At 41.7% G+C, this 15,670-nt stretch overlaps 3 long non-coding RNA genes across 3 annotated transcripts in view; 2 read left to right on the forward strand and 1 right to left on the reverse strand.

Moving 5' to 3' along the window:
• LOC111784504 overlaps positions 1-5,576 on the reverse strand; it is an 18,974-nt gene extending 13,398 nt beyond the window's left edge. Inside the window, exons 1-2 of the long non-coding RNA XR_002813554.1 lie at positions 5,512-5,576; positions 4,164-4,169 (exon numbers count right to left, since the gene is read on the reverse strand). This is a non-coding gene — a long non-coding RNA (uncharacterized LOC111784504). The remainder of the gene's footprint in view (positions 1-4,163; positions 4,170-5,511) is intronic.
• Positions 4,619-5,329, forward strand: LOC111784502. The gene is made up of 3 exons (XR_002813551.1): positions 4,619-4,813; positions 4,919-5,000; positions 5,214-5,329. It is a non-coding gene; the product is annotated as an uncharacterized LOC111784502 (long non-coding RNA).
• LOC111784505 lies at positions 5,562-7,071 on the forward strand. The gene is made up of 2 exons (XR_002813555.1): positions 5,562-5,649; positions 6,852-7,071. It is a non-coding gene; the product is annotated as an uncharacterized LOC111784505 (long non-coding RNA).
• The last annotated feature ends 8,599 nt before the right edge of the window (positions 7,072-15,670 follow it).

A 15,670-nucleotide genomic window follows, 5' to 3' on the forward strand; every position in this document is an offset into this window, starting at 1 on the left:
TTTTTATTATTATTATATTATTATATTTATAATAAATTTTGAATTTCATTTGACCGTTACTCACATAACTTTTTATTATTATTATATTATATTACTATTATATTAAAATTTTGAAATAAATGAATTTAGAAAATTTTCTTATTTATTTACTTTTAATCTCCACCTTCCATTATTCCTAACACAATCCAATGGTCAATATTCAATCCTACATTTTGCCACTTTTCTCCTCTATATAAACTCATCTTCCCCACATTTTAAAATACACAACTTACATACATTCTTCAATCCTCATTTGTTCAAAGTCTCCATTGTTTGTTGCTCTCTCCAAGCTTACAAGTTTATTTCTTTTCATCTTATTCTTGAGAGGGATTATTATTGTATTGTGAGGAAATAGTTGTGAGTATCCCAAATTGTAAATCTACTCTTTGAGAGAGTTGTGGTGTGTTATTATCAAACTCAAATACTTGTATCGGTTTGATCCTGCGCCGTGGAAAGGATTGAGTTTGCTCTTGAACTCGTAAAAAGAGCGGTGTAGCGGTTTGGCTCTGATCCGTGGAAAGAGTCGGGAAAGTTCTTTATTCAAATTCCCAAGAGGCGCTTGGGGAATGGAGTAGGTCGAGTTTGACCGAACCACTATAAAACTACGGTGTCATTTTCTCTTAACTCTTTCCTATTTAATTCAAGATTATTATTGTGATTTATTACATGTTCTACTTGATTATTGTTTTGACTTGAATTATTTTGTTCTAGTAATTATCATCTACTTATTTGTAAAAAGTTTCATCATTAGAAAAATTAATCACGTTTAAACACTTTTATCGTAAAAATCCTATTCACTCCCCCTCTAGGGTTGCCATACCGATCCAACATTGACTGTCATCGGTGGGTCTTTGAAGATTGATCCGTCGATGGTAGTAAATACGGTAGTGAAGAACAACGACAATAGGAGAGCGAACGCAAGGGTTGANTGGGTTTACTATGGAGAAATTTCTACCCTTTTATAATTCGTTTCCCTCTCCAACCGATGTGAATTCTCATAGAGAGAACGTCATAGCTAAGAGAGTAGGTTCTGACCTACACGGCATACAAGAAGAAACATGTGAGTGTCACCCATCGAACCACTTTAGAGTCGTAATAAACAAATATCATGATGCGGCCGATGTAAGACGTGACACTAATCCTGTTGCTTTGAACAAGCTTATTTAAATTATTTTGATTGGGTGACTATAAATTAAATTGGNGAAAATGAATTCATTTTGTAAATATGAGAATACTTGTCCTTGGTTTGTTTCACTTTTATACTTGCAAGATTAGTTTTAATTGTCAACCAGCTTGGATCCATCTGTTTATTTGGATCCGTCTGTTATATTAAGATGGTTGACCAAATATTAGGTGCTTAATTATGGATTGTTTTATTTATTATTATTAGTGCTTTTGTTATTTACAAAAACAACTCATAAGAGCGATCCTTAACCATCATCGATAAATGTAACCCATATTCTTGAGTGTAATATTACGGTCCTTTAACTTTAAAGCTGATGAACAAGGGTGGGTTTCGANAAGAACATTTATTTATTTCAATATTAAAATCCAACTTTCCAGATTATGAATATATTGATCATTTACCTAACCACTCATAGCAAATTTGATCATTATTGGTTGTATAGTTGAACATGCAGATATTTTGCTCACTCACATACCACGAGCATAGAGTACTTTAGCAATTATTTCTATCTCTCTTATCTATGTAGATATCGAAGTAATGAAATGAGCCAGGCCATTGGAAGGAACAGTAAAACAATGTTGATGACCATAAATTTGGACGAAAGCTGAACTCGTAGCTGACCCACGGTGTCAGCTTGTGGACTCCCAAATCATCACCGCCAGATTTGCAGTGAAAAGTGAGCTAATTTTTAGCTTTTAGAGCATTTGTTATCTTGACGAAAATCTCTGGGTTTTGGAATATTGATCCTTCGACGGTATTGAGTTGGTAAACGAATAACAAAAAAATTAAGAGAGAAAGGGCAAGTGTTGGAAATGAATTCATTTTGAAGTATGAGAATACTCTGCTTGGTTTGTTTCACTTTTATACTTGCAAAATTAGTTTTAATTGTTAACGGCTCCCATGATTTGTATTGGAATGGGTGACCAAATATTGCATGCTTACTTATGGATTGTTTTATTTATTGTTATTAGTATTTTATTTATTTACAAAAATAACCCATAAGAGCGATCGTTAATCATCCATCGTTAACTGTAACGCATATTCTTTAGTGTAATGTTCCAGACCTTTAACTTTAAAGCTGATGACAAGGGTAGGTTTCGGTGTTTTGTATTCTTGTCACAAAGGAGGGCAATTATGGACCTGTTTGGTAACCCGTTCTTATTTATTGTTCGAAATAAAATAGAACCATGTTTGATAACGGATTTTTTAATTAAAAAATATACTTTTCGAACTCATTATTAGTTATTGTAAAAACCATAAACTAAATATAGAGAGAAAAGTAAATACAGAGTTACTCGNCATCACGAGGGTACGGACGCGTACATCTAATGGCAGGACAATAATCGTTATGTTTTGAANTAAAAACCATAAACTAAATATAGAGAGAAAAGTAAATACAGAGTTACTCGGATTTCAAAGGACAGAATTGAACTTTCATTAAGGATATATTCATGACAACGAATTAAGCTAATCAGGTAAGTAGCCTTACTATCGACATGATNGAGCGTCCCAGTGTATGCTCGCCCGACAAGTAAGGTGGCCCAACGGTGTGCGAACTGAGTNGCTAATCAGGTAAGTAGCCTTACTATCGACATGATTATATTTGATGTTGACACGTGTCATATATACTGATATGTGTGAATCATCAGTGAATCGGTACGNGTACACGTCCAAATTACCCGTTAGGACAGTACCGTAGGAAAACAAATTGAAAGGATAAGTCCCGTCCTTGTATTCGCATGTTCTTGCATTTAACCCTAATAGTTGGGTCACTTACTGAGTATTTCTTTAAATACTCAAGCCATGTGCTACTACAATTTTCAAGCTAAGGCAAGACATTCGTATACTCAAGACACGTGCTACTATATATATGAATGTGATTTAAATCTCAAACATACTGTGAAACAGAATTTCTAAATTGTAAACAAAAAATTAGAAAGGGAACCAATAAAGAATTTATACCAGTGCCCTTCTCTATCCACAGTAAGATCATGATGGTCGGAACTCGAACTCCGAGCCGATCAAAATGGAATAGAAACGGCTCCAGTTTGACGATTCCGTTGATGGATGAAATTTGCTTAAGTATTTCAGTTTCTGTAGATTTTCGTAAGCCAGCGTCGACGAAAGGTTTTGGAAGTAGATTCTAAAGGACATTTCGGCATCTTCGATGTTGTCTCTCACTGAGTGTGGTGAGGAAATCTTGCCGAAAGAAAACTGGCAAAGAATTTGTTGGGAGAAGAAAAAACAGAAAAGCGGGAGAAAATAACAGAGAGAAAGAATAGGAATATTTTGTATTTGACTTTGCTGAAACAACACTGTGCTTTTATTTATCATTCTAATAAGGGCAGAAGTGTCCACCAATCTTTTGCGCCTAAAGTTGGCGGCCGGCTAAAAATATGCTCTCTCATGCATAAATTCACATGGCCTAAAAACAAGATTCAAACGACTGATTCTAAGGAAAGACGTGAATAACTAAATAAGGTAAATATCACCGTATTTTACCTAACAATCTCCTCCTCAAACATGTGCTATATCTATCTTGATGAGCCTCCGATCTGCACATTCCCGGATGTAGTGGAATCTGATTTCTATGTGCTTGCTACGGTCGTGCAAAACTAGATTTTTTATCAGGAGATCATAACTTTGTTGTCCACGTATAACATTGGTGGATCGCCTTCTCTTCCAATAAGTTCTTCCATCAGTCACGCAAGCCAGATCCCCTATGTTGCCGCCGTCAAAGCGACGATGTATTCTACTTCGCAAGAAGATAAAACAACTACCTTTTGTTTATTTGATTGCTAGCAGATCGCGCCACCTGAGAGGAAGTAAATCATCCTGCTGGTGCTCTTATGATCATCAACGTCACCGGCCATGTCACTATCACTATAGTCGACCAGCTCAAGTTTCTCCTTTTCTCTCACTGTGCAGTATCTCACACCCCAGCCTCTGGTTACGGCTACATAGCGCAGGATGCGTTTGACAGCCACTAGATGCTCCAGTTTCTCCTTTCCTCTTCCTGTGCAGTATCTCACACCCCAGTCTCTGGTTCCAGCTACATAGCGCATNGTATGTATACAGCATGTTATGAATGACATGATATCACGATAATGAAATGAAATGTAATTCCGTTAGGATTATGCATGATACGTAGACTGAAAAATGAGAAATGACATGTTAAGCATGAAAGATGATAGCGGGGTTACATTCATTAATGGTAAAAGTAGAAATGTTGGGGACCTCATGCATTATGTGTGCTCATGCATTATGTGTGCTCATGCATTTAGGGAGATTCNAAATAAAAATAACAACATAGGGGCAAAAGGGTCATTTTGCCCTACTCTTATCCAAGGGGAATAGTTGTTTGGGCTCCTAGAAGAAAGAGAGAGCAAAGAAAAGAAAAAGAGAGAGAGAATGGAGAAAGGAGAAGAAGTTAGGGTTTGGGAGAAAGGAAGAACAGAGATGACAAATCGCCATTGGAGATCGAATCCAAGGCAAGAAACCTCGAAGCAATACTTCTCTCAGTGCTGAAAATGGAGTTCGGGTGGTGGAATCCACTCATTTCGGCAAGAAAATCCGAGAACGGACAAAGTAAGGTTCCGAACTTCTTATTTCGATTTTATCTAGATGTGAGGAGTTTCATGAGCGTTAGATCTGGAGTTTTTGAGGTATGTGACTAAAATAAGATTCTCACAGGTTTCTTGAAGTTCTTGGACGAGAATCGGACGAAAATCAGAGTTTAGTCTGACTTCGGGTAGAGCGATCGAAAATAGAAAATGTGAGTTTTTCTGTATATTTGGACGGCCTTAACTCATCTTGTGTTCAAGAAAAAAATAAAGGAAAAATATATTGTAGAAGTAGAATATGAGATCTACAATTTGCGTGTAGGAACTTTGTTTATATGGATTACGGATTGAAAGATAAGAAAATCGGAAGAAAATAGATTGAAAACGCCAAAAACTCACGTTTCTGGAAAATTTGGAAAACGCAGGAGGAGAGAGAGGAGGCCTTGCCGCCACGCGTCGGCCGGCGTATGGAGGAGCGCGGTAGGACCGACGAGTGACACGTGGCGACCGCGGGTTGGGGAGGCGTGCCCCACTGGCTAGTCGACACCCGTCAGGGCGTGGATTCGGGTCAACCCGAGTCCGATCTGGCGCTCCGCACGCAACCCAGGAACACCGAACCGAACCAGCCACTGGCCCGCGACTGCGCGAGAAGCCGCGCGTGTAGAAAGCCGCGCGTAAAACACCCTCCAGGGCACGTGGTTGATCTTTTTCCTTCCGTTCGACCTCCGTTTGCTTGTTTTTCGCACCGATTTCAACTCTGATCCTATTTTTATGTGAATTAGGACCTAGCAAGGAAATTCCAGAATTTTTGGAACCTTTTCCGGCAAATAATTCGAGCTTGGGAAGGCACGCGTCAACCAAGTAAGTAGCCATTTGGATTCCCATGAGCAGTACTTGTAGGAACCGCTAGGAACAAGCATGCATGCTACCACCTATGAAATTAGCTAGCCGGACTTAGCGTGTTATTATAGAAACTGCGAATATAAGATGATTATGGAAAGCTAGATACAAAATGTGTATTAAATCTGTTTTGGTTGAGACTCTGATAATGTATGTATGCATGAGGAGGTTGGGAAACTTGTGAAATCTACGCTACGGGAAATATGGACGTTATCTTCCCGTTGAGCATGTTTGATAATTTTGCATGAACTGTTGCGTGTAAACTCTATTGTATGATGATTGCTTATATTATCTTTCTTGATGAATATGAAGAAATTATGAGCTTAGATTAGGACGCTTATGGCTAAGTAGGCTAGACGAGACCCTAGATTGGGGGACCTCTAGAATATCGTGCAATTAGACCCGCGAAATGATTACCGGCGGAACCAGAACCCAAATTCCAAACCCGATAGGTTTCTGACACCAGGCACGAGAATCCTAGAGAAACACGAATCTAAGTCTAAGGCATCAAGTTCCACCCTAGAAAGAATAATAGGTCACCACGGTAACTGTAGGTAGCCCGCTAGAGTTGAGCAGTGAAGATAGTGTCATCAGAACCTCCACTTCCCTCTCTCCTCCGATACCATACCGTCGAGACAGAGCTCCGGTACGGTGATCGTTGAGCTTTGCAGATCCGGATAGGGAAGTGTGACAGGTGCCCAGGCCTAGTGGTGATAGCTAAGGGGTCTTCTGAACAGGACTCCTGGGCCGTAGAAACCCGTCCCTGAGCGGGGGACGTGGAGCCACTTAGGATGACTCAGTAGCTGACCGGCACATAGGGGGTCGCACCCCGTTTTGTGGATGTATGGTCCCGTGTGAGGGTCGTCAGTTAACCTCCACGGATGATGTTCAGAGAGAGAGTCACGTATTCAGATCCAGCCATACGATCCCCTCAGATTTGCTTATGAGGTCGCGCCTCACCTCAGGACACTGATCATTTCACTGCATAAGATGGGTAAGCCTTTTATGATACAGAAAGGAGAGTTGTAGCTTAGATCACTCTCCTTAGAAACCCGAGAAAGATCGTGGTTACCTACCAAGATAAGGATGCGAAAAGAGCCTACAAGTAGGCTGCTTACTGAGTATATTTTTATACTCACCCCTTTCTCCCCTTTTTTTTTCAGGTACCAGTCGATACGAGGAGGTGTTCGAGAGCTGTGCGGTCACAAAGGGGTGTCGTTCCGGAGCGTCAGTCCCTGGTCGGTCTTTTAGAGTCCTTTGTCCGTTTTCATATTTAGAGTCTTTTGTATTTTTCTTCATAATTGTATTTTCCATTTGAAATATTTGATTTTAATTTTGTATTTCATTTTTACATTTGCAATTTCCTTTGTAATATTTTCGAAACAAATCTTCTTTCTCTTTTGTTTTAATTGAACCGTATTTTTATCCTTTTACTTTGCTTTTCTTTTCTTTTATTTTCTTTTTTTTAGTTTTCGATTTCGTCCTTTTAGTCACGAGTTCGATTCTTCGAAGCCTCGAAAATCGGGTCGTGACAGCGCATCCTCTACCTATGCAGTATCTCACATCCCAGCCTCTAGTTCTGGCTACATAGCCCATCCTCTCCCTGTGCAGTATCTCACACCCCAGCCACTAGCTCCAGCTATATAGCACAAGATGCGTTTGACAGCCACTAGATGCTCCTCCCTTGGTGCTTCCATAAACCTACTTACGTATCCAACAGAATAAGCCTCTAGTGATTGTGACATCTCCCTCCCTAGGTGCTTCCATAAATCTACTTACGCCCCAGCCTCTGGTTCCAGCTACATAGCGCAGGATGCGCTTGACAGTCACTAGATGCTCTTCCGGTGCTTCCATAAACCTACTTACGTATCCAACAGAATAAGCCTTAAGTGATTATGACATCTCCCTCCCTAGGTGCTTCCATAAACGAATAAGCCTCCAGTGATTATGACATCTCCCTCCCTAAGTGCTTCCATAAACCTACTCCCTCCCTAGGTACTTCCATAAACCTACTCACGTATCCAACGGAATAAGCCTCCAGTGATTATGACATCTCCCTCCCTAGGTGCTTCCATAAACCTACTCACTCACATATCCAAACGGAATAAGCCTCCAGTAATTATGACATCTCCCTCCCTAGGTGCTTCCATAAACCTACTCACTCACGTATCCAAATGGAATAAGCCTCCAGTGATTATGACATCTCCCTCCCTAGGTGCTTCCATTCCTCTTGTGATTATGATTCTCACACCCCAGCCTTTAGTTCCAACTATGACATCTCCCTCCCTAGGTGCTTCCATAAACCTACTCCCGTATCCAATGGAAAACCTACTCCCTCCCTAGGTGCTTCCATAAACCTACTCACGTATCCAATGGAAAACCTACTCCCTCCTTAGGTGCTTCCATAAACCTACTCACGTATCCAACGGAAAACCTACTCCCTCCCTAGGTGCTTCCATAAACCACGTATCCAATAGAATAAGCCTCTAGTGATTATGACATCTCCCTCTTAAATCTTCCGAGGACTTTCCATGTTGCCTCAGTGATTATGGTTCTCACACCCCAGCCTCTGGTTCCAGCTATGACATCTCCCTCCTTAGGTACTTTCCATGTTGCCTCAGTGATTATGATCTCACACCCCAGCCTCTGGTTCCAGCTATGATATCTCCGTCCCTAGGTGCTTCTATAAACCTAAACCACGTATCCAACAGAATAAGCCTCCAGTGATTATGACATCTCCCTCTTAAATCTTCCGAGTACTTTCCATGTTGCCAAAGTGATTATGATTTTCACACCCCAGCCTCTGGTTCCAGCTATGACATCTCCCTCCCCTATTCCCTCCCTAGGTGCTTGCATAAACCTCTGGTTCCAGCTATGACATCTCCCTCCCCTACTCCCTCCCTAGGTGCTTCCATAAACCTTTGGTTCCATCTATGACATCTCCCTCCCCTACTCCCTCCCTAGGTGATTCCATAAACCACGTATCCAACAAAATAAGCCTCCAGTGATTATGACATCTCTCTTAAATCGTCTGAGGACTTTCCATGTTGCCTCAGTGATTATGATTCTCACACTCCAGCCTCTGGTTCCAGCTATGACATCTCCCTCCCCTACTCCCTCGCTATGTGCTTCCATAAACCTCTGATTCCAGCTATGACATCTCCCTCCCCTACTCCCTCCCTAGGTGCTTCCATAAACCTCTGGTTCTAGCTATGAAATCTCCCTCCCCTACTCCCTCCCTAGGTGTTTCCATAAACCTCTGGTTCACGTATCCAACAGAATAAGCCTACTCCCTCCCTAGGTGCTTCTATAAACCACACCTCTGGTTCACGTATCCAACTGAATAAGCCTACTCCCTCCCTAGGTGCTTCCATAAACCACACCTCTGGTTCACATATCCAACAGAATAAGCCTACTCCCTCCCTAGGTGCTTCCATAAACCACGTATCCAACAGAATAAGCCTCCAGTGATTATGACATCTTGCTGTTAAATCTTCCGAGGACTTTCCATGTTGCCTCAGTGATTATGATTCTCACACCCTAGCCTCTAGTTCCAGTTATGACATCTCCCTGCCTAGGTGCTTCCATAAATCACGTATCCAACAAAATATGCCTTCGAGGACTTTCCATGTTGCGCCTATGACATCTCACACCCCAGCCTCTGGTTCCAGCTATGACATCTCCCTCCTTAAGTGCTTCCATAAACCACGTATCCAAAAAAATTGATTCTCACACCCTAGCCTCTGGTTCCAGCTATGACATCTCCCTCCCTAGGTGCTTCCATAAACCACGTATCTAAAAAAATAAGCCTCCGAGGACTTTCCATATTGCGCCTATGACATCTCCCTCCTTCGGTGCTTCCATAAACCATGTTGCCCCAGTGATTATGATTCTCACACCCTAGCCTCTGGTTCCAGCTATGACATCTCCCTCCCTAGGTGCTTCCATAAACCACGTATCTAAAAAAATAAGCCTCCGAGGACTTTCCATATTGCGCCTATGACATCTCCCTCCTTCGGTGCTTCCATAAACCATGTTGCCCCAGTGATTATGATTCTCACACCCTAGCCTCTGGTTCCAGCTATGACATCTCCCTCCCTAGGTGCTTCCATAAACCACGTATCTAAAAAAATAAGCCTCCGAGGACTTTCCATATTGCGCCTATGACATCTCCCTCCTTCGGTGCTTCCATAAACCATGTTGCCCCAGTGATTATGATTCTCACACCCTAGCCTCTGGTTCCAGCTATGAGATCTCCCTCCCCTACTCCATAACTCAAACTTGCATGCTTGCCACATAATCCCACAAATTTGAGTGAAAATTTAAGTGTCAAAATTTGGTAATCTCAAATTTGCATGAACATGCAAATATGACCCTAGATCAAGGTACATGAAAAGTGAGCTTGAAAAACTTTGAGAAAATCTCTCAAAACTCTCTTTACATATACTAAATTCCTATCAAGTTTAGTCACTCACCGGATTCCACAATCCCGTTTTAAGGCTGGAGAATAGTAGGGAAGACATTATGGTGGTTCGAAACCGGTTCATGAAGTAAAAGAAATTTGAACTACAAAAGATTAGTATTCAAACTCATTGAGTTTTAATGCTTTTGAACATGCTAGCTAATTTACTATAATTGATGTACTTAGAGTGCCTAGGATACAAATTGCTTCCGCACGTGTTATAGTAACACCATCAGTCTTTTGACAATTGGTGAGAGAAAATCGTTGACGGAACGAAGGACATTTGTTAGAATAAAATGAAAGCGTAAAAATAACTTAGAGAAGAAAACCTGGGATTTGACTTTGATGAAAAAAGCTGTGATTTGTTTCTCGTTAGATTCACTCATTTAAATAACTATTCTACCCTTAAAAATTGCTCCAAAGGACCAACTAAATCTGTGCCACTTCCCTTCAAATGGCCACCTAAAAAAAGGTAATCCCTTTCCGGTGTTTGTCAAATGGTCAAAGGAAAATATTGAATCAATTGAGTAAAAACGTGTAAAAGCTAAATAAATCTCACACACTACCGAAAGAGACAAAGAACACTCTGTTTATTTGAAAAATCCTTCTTCTATTACTTCTTTGTTTCTTTTCTTTTTTTCTCTGCTCTTCACCATAGAAATACGATCTATTTATAAGATCTCCTAAACTAATATGACTATGAGAATGCCACTATTTCGTGACCCATAAAACCCACCGTTTCCTAAAATAAATTTTGGCCTTTCGTTTCCAAGATTCTGCCTTTTTTTACTTCTTTTGAATTTAAAACCCACTAAAATTAACCTACTAAAATTAACTAACAAATAACATTTAACCTTCATTCAACAAAGCTCCCCCATCAACTTAAATGCTTCTGCCATCTATCATGCCAATCATCTCCTGTATTTTCATATAAGTACTTTCGGTAGTGGTTTTGTAAAGATGATAGCAACTTGATCCTGACTTGCCACATGCAGAAATTTCACACTTCCTTCCTTCACATGATCTCAGATAAAGTGAAAATGAACGTCAATGTGTTTGCTTCTTTCATGGTTCATTGGGTTCTTTGCCAACTCAATTGGTTCTTTCATGGTTCATTGAGTTTTAGCTGTTTTAAATATCTCGGTATTTAAAATAGCATTTGTTTCGCTCGGTTTTAACATATATAAGTTGTTTTCTAGTTTTGCAGAACAAATATGAATACCTCTTTTGAAAATGAACACTTCATTGATTTGAAAAGATACTTTATACAATTGTTCTAATAAACAACAGATAGATATTAGATTTCTTTTCATTCCAAGAAAAAAAAGTACATTATTTAATATAATGAATCTATCTTCGAAAAACAACTTTAAATTTCCTACTGATCTTGCTGAAACAACTTCTCCTGTTCCAACCTTGAGTGTTATCTCGCCTTCCATAAGCATTCTCTAGGAACTAGTTAACTGAAAAAAAAAAAAAAAAAAAAATATGATTAGTGGCCCCTGAATCAAGTATCCAGGTTGAGTTGTCATACTCTTCTAAACATATTTCTACAACTAGTAAATCATATTTACCTTGTTGTGCCTTCATACTCTCCTAAACATATTTCTACAAGTAGTAAATCATATTTACCTTGTTGTGCCTTTTCAGCTTTCTTCTCTACAAGGTATTTTGGGGAGTCACTTTTCCTGTGCCCGTTTTCATTGCAATGGAAACATTTTTCATTATCTGCATTTTGAACCTTGCGTTTGCGGTCAATGGGAATCTTATCTTTCCCCTTACCCTTTTTGTCATATGCATCCCAAACTATTCAGTTTGCATTTGAGCCGGGGTTTAGGGGACATTCCTCAGTTAAAACAAACCTCAAATCATCATTTGCAAGTATTGTGTTTAGGTTTGATTTCCTTGTTGCGTAATTGTAACGACCCTAAATTTCCACATACTCAGAGTCGCTACTAACGTCTCATGCTCATCTATAATGCGGAAATATAACTCTTACATGAACATAGTTGATAACGTAAACTTTCAAAAAAACGTTTAAAACAACTTCTTCTCTGGAAAACACAGCCATGGTCTTACGTGTTTAAGTATGAAATACTGAAATTTAGAGAAAACAAAAACAAATACAAAATAATTTAGAACAATGAAATGCAAAACAACCTATCCTAACTTAAGACTAGAAATTTAAATATGAATCTACCCTATGCACGTGCCACAGTCTCTGCTCGCGATGCCGCCGTCCTCCGTACAAGTGCGCCTTGCCTTTACCTGAAAAATGATGTGGCACACGGCCCGAGTATTTCAAAGAATACTCAGTAAGTGGCCCCGCTATAGGGGCCATGCAAATGCAAACACATGCAATCATGATTTAGGGACCTATCTCTAATCATCTTAGGGGTGGCCTCCAGTCTCGGACAAATTGGATGTGTAGTACTTCCCTACACACGACTCACACGTGCGAGTGTGAATCCCCAGGGCGCTCGCACACCCCCTGGACCCTCTGGTCAAGCTAATCTGTAGCGACGTCCGGAGGTCAGCGGAACCCCATAGTGTCATGCACCTCATGAACACCCTCATCTGTGTGCTTTCGCACCTGTGCGCATTCGCGCTCATCATAAGGTGCGCGTCCGCACTCATCATCTCTAGGGGAAGTAGCCCTATGCTTATGAACATACAAAATGCATGAGGTCCCTCTAAATCCATCGTAATGTCTCTTCTGACACAACCCTCTAGTCTCATCTCTTTGTTACTCTAGGTAACGCATACTCGTGGATATTTATATTAATATCATTTTCATGCTCTTAGGGTTGTGTCCTACGTCGATCTAACGACATGATGCAATATGGCACTCATCATCATCTAGCATGCTCAATATGGAAAACATCATCATATTAAGGTAAAAATCATGCAATCATCATGCTCATCATAATGCCACAACGTGCGTCAAACATATCAAGCGTCACTCAACAAAATATGTATATACTGGCACATATCATCAAGCATCATACAATTTATTTAGCCTATCCTATAGTAAGGCCACTTACTTGGTTGGCCTCGGCCGAAGTACTCCCTAAATAGCTAAACGTAAGCTCCCGTTCCGTGAGAGCTGCTTCCTACTTCGCTGGGGTTTGTTTCCTATCACACCGTTCACCACTTTCCGTTAGTATTTCACAATTAATTTACCTAATTTAATAAATGTGAAATACGGCTCTAAAACGGCCTCGGATACCTTAATCGGGGCCGAAAACAGATCCGGGAGGGTCGAAACAGTGGAAACCGGGCTGAAAACAGGTGAGCCGAGCCGAACAGCCGCTGGAGCCGCCGGAGCGTCACTGGAGGGAGCCCGAGCCGTTTGCGCCGAGCAGAGCTGAGGACTGCCACGCTGCTGTATGACACGTGGCAGCAGCAGAGAAAGCCACGTCGGGCGGTAGTGTCGGGTCGAAGCGCGGGTCGCAGTCCGGTTCGGGTCGTGGTTCGGGTCGCGGGCTGTGGAAGGCTACTGGGCCAAGGCTAAACGTTGGGCCTCGGCTTACTGGGCTGGGCCGCAAGTGTTTGGTTTGCAGGCCGGCTCAATTGGACCGTGGGTCTAGTCTGGGTTGGTTCAACTGAACCGTAGCTTCTGGGCCGGTTTGAGGTTTGGGCCGCTGTAGTTGGGCTGGGCCGAAGGCAGAGGCCAAGGGGGGAACGGGCTGGCTCTCCCGGGTTCTGGGTTCGGGTTGACCCGGATCCGTGGATCTCGTCTTCCTTACCCGACTTTGGCCGATTTTCCGGCGAGTTTTCTCTCTCCTTCCCGCGGCGTTTTCGTTGCCGATTTCGGTCCTCTTCCTTCTCTTTTCCTCTTTGTTCGTCGTCCTTCTTTCCTTTTTGGGAGTTTTGCGGCCTAAAAGCTCCTAAAAGCCATAGATCTAAGAATCGATTAAGAAACCTAACTTTCCGACCTCGGTTACCGACGACGACGCTTACGAAATAACACCAAATGCCCCTGAGTTATTGTGCTTTCGTTAGGGATCTCTCTTACGGTAGTAACAGGTTGTTTGGTGTCGGTTTAAGGGTGGTTTGAGGGCTCGTCGGAGAAACTGAACACTCGCCGACGTTTGTCCGAAATCTCTCTCTCTCTCTCGAAATTTTTCTCTCTTTTCTCCCTTTGCAGGCGTTCTGAAGATGCTGGGCTGAGGGTGGGCGTGCTGTGGCCGTCGTTTCGCGTGGGTTCCGCGAAACACGGCGGTCGCCGGAAAACTCGCGGGTTTTCCGGCGACTGGGTTTTTTTTTCGTTTTCTCGTTTTCATTTATTATATATATATATATATATAATATTTTCTTTTTCTTTCTTTCTTTCCCGGGTCGTTACATTATCTACCCCTAAAAAGAACTTTCGTCCTCGAAAGTCTCAAACTCTTGTACCAACTCGGGGTATTTCTCTCTTATCTCGTCCTCACGCTCCCACGTGGCTTCCTCACTGTGGTGATTCCGCCACAGTACCTTAACGAACGCAATACTCCTGTTGCGTAAGGTCTTTACCTCTCTAGCTAAGATTCTTACTGGTTTTTCCTCGTAGCTCATATCTTCATTGAGTTGGAGTGGTTCGTAGTCTATTACGTGGATAGGATCCGTAATGTACTTCCTCAGCATCGACACATGAAATACATCATGTACTCCTGAGAGGGCTGGAGGTAAGGCTAACTTATACGCTACCGGACCAACTCGCTCTAGGATCTCGAATGGTCCAATGAATTTAGGACTTAACTTGCCCTTATGTCCGAATCTTAACACACCTTTCATAGGTGCCACCTTGAGGAATATTGGGTCCCTTATCTCAAACTCCAGGCTTCTACGCCTTACATCAGCGTAGCTTTTTCTGTCTACTTTGAGCGATACGCATCCTTGCTCGAATTTTTTGGACAGCCTCATTGGTGAGTCGAACCAGATCGGGTCCTACTAACTCTCTCTCGCCTACTTCGTCCCAGCATAGTGGGGACCTACACCGTTTTTCGTATCGGGCCTCAAACGGTGTCATTTCAATAGTTGCTTGGAAACTATTATTATACGAGAATTCCATGAGGTGGAGTTTGGAATCCCAACTTCCCTTAAAATCTAGTACGCAAGCGCGTAACATGTCCTCTAAAAGTTGGTTTAAACGCTCGGGGTGGAAAGCGGTACTAAAGTCGAGGCGGGTACCCAGCGCCTTTTAAAGTCTGAGCTAAAACGCTGACGTAAAGCGTGGGTCCCGATCCGACACTATAGATACTGGGACTCCATGTAGTCTTACTCTTTCTTTCACATACAGTTTGCTCAATTGTCAACTGTATATGTAGCTTTCCCAGGTAGGACGTGTGCTGACTTGGTCAACCTATCGACAACTTCCCGATCATTGTATAGCCTTTAAGCGTTTTGGGTAATCCTACTATGAAGTCCATTGCTATGTTTTCCCACTTCCACTCTAGTATGCTTAGGGGCTGCAACAACCCCGCCGCCTTTTGTCTAGGAGCTTTCACTTGTTGACAAACTAAGCACTTGCTCACA

The sequence above is a fragment of the Cucurbita pepo genome, unplaced genomic scaffold (genome assembly GCF_002806865.2).
Source record: "Cucurbita pepo subsp. pepo cultivar mu-cu-16 unplaced genomic scaffold, ASM280686v2 Cp4.1_scaffold000218, whole genome shotgun sequence".
NCBI lineage: Eukaryota > Viridiplantae > Streptophyta > Magnoliopsida > Cucurbitales > Cucurbitaceae > Cucurbita > Cucurbita pepo.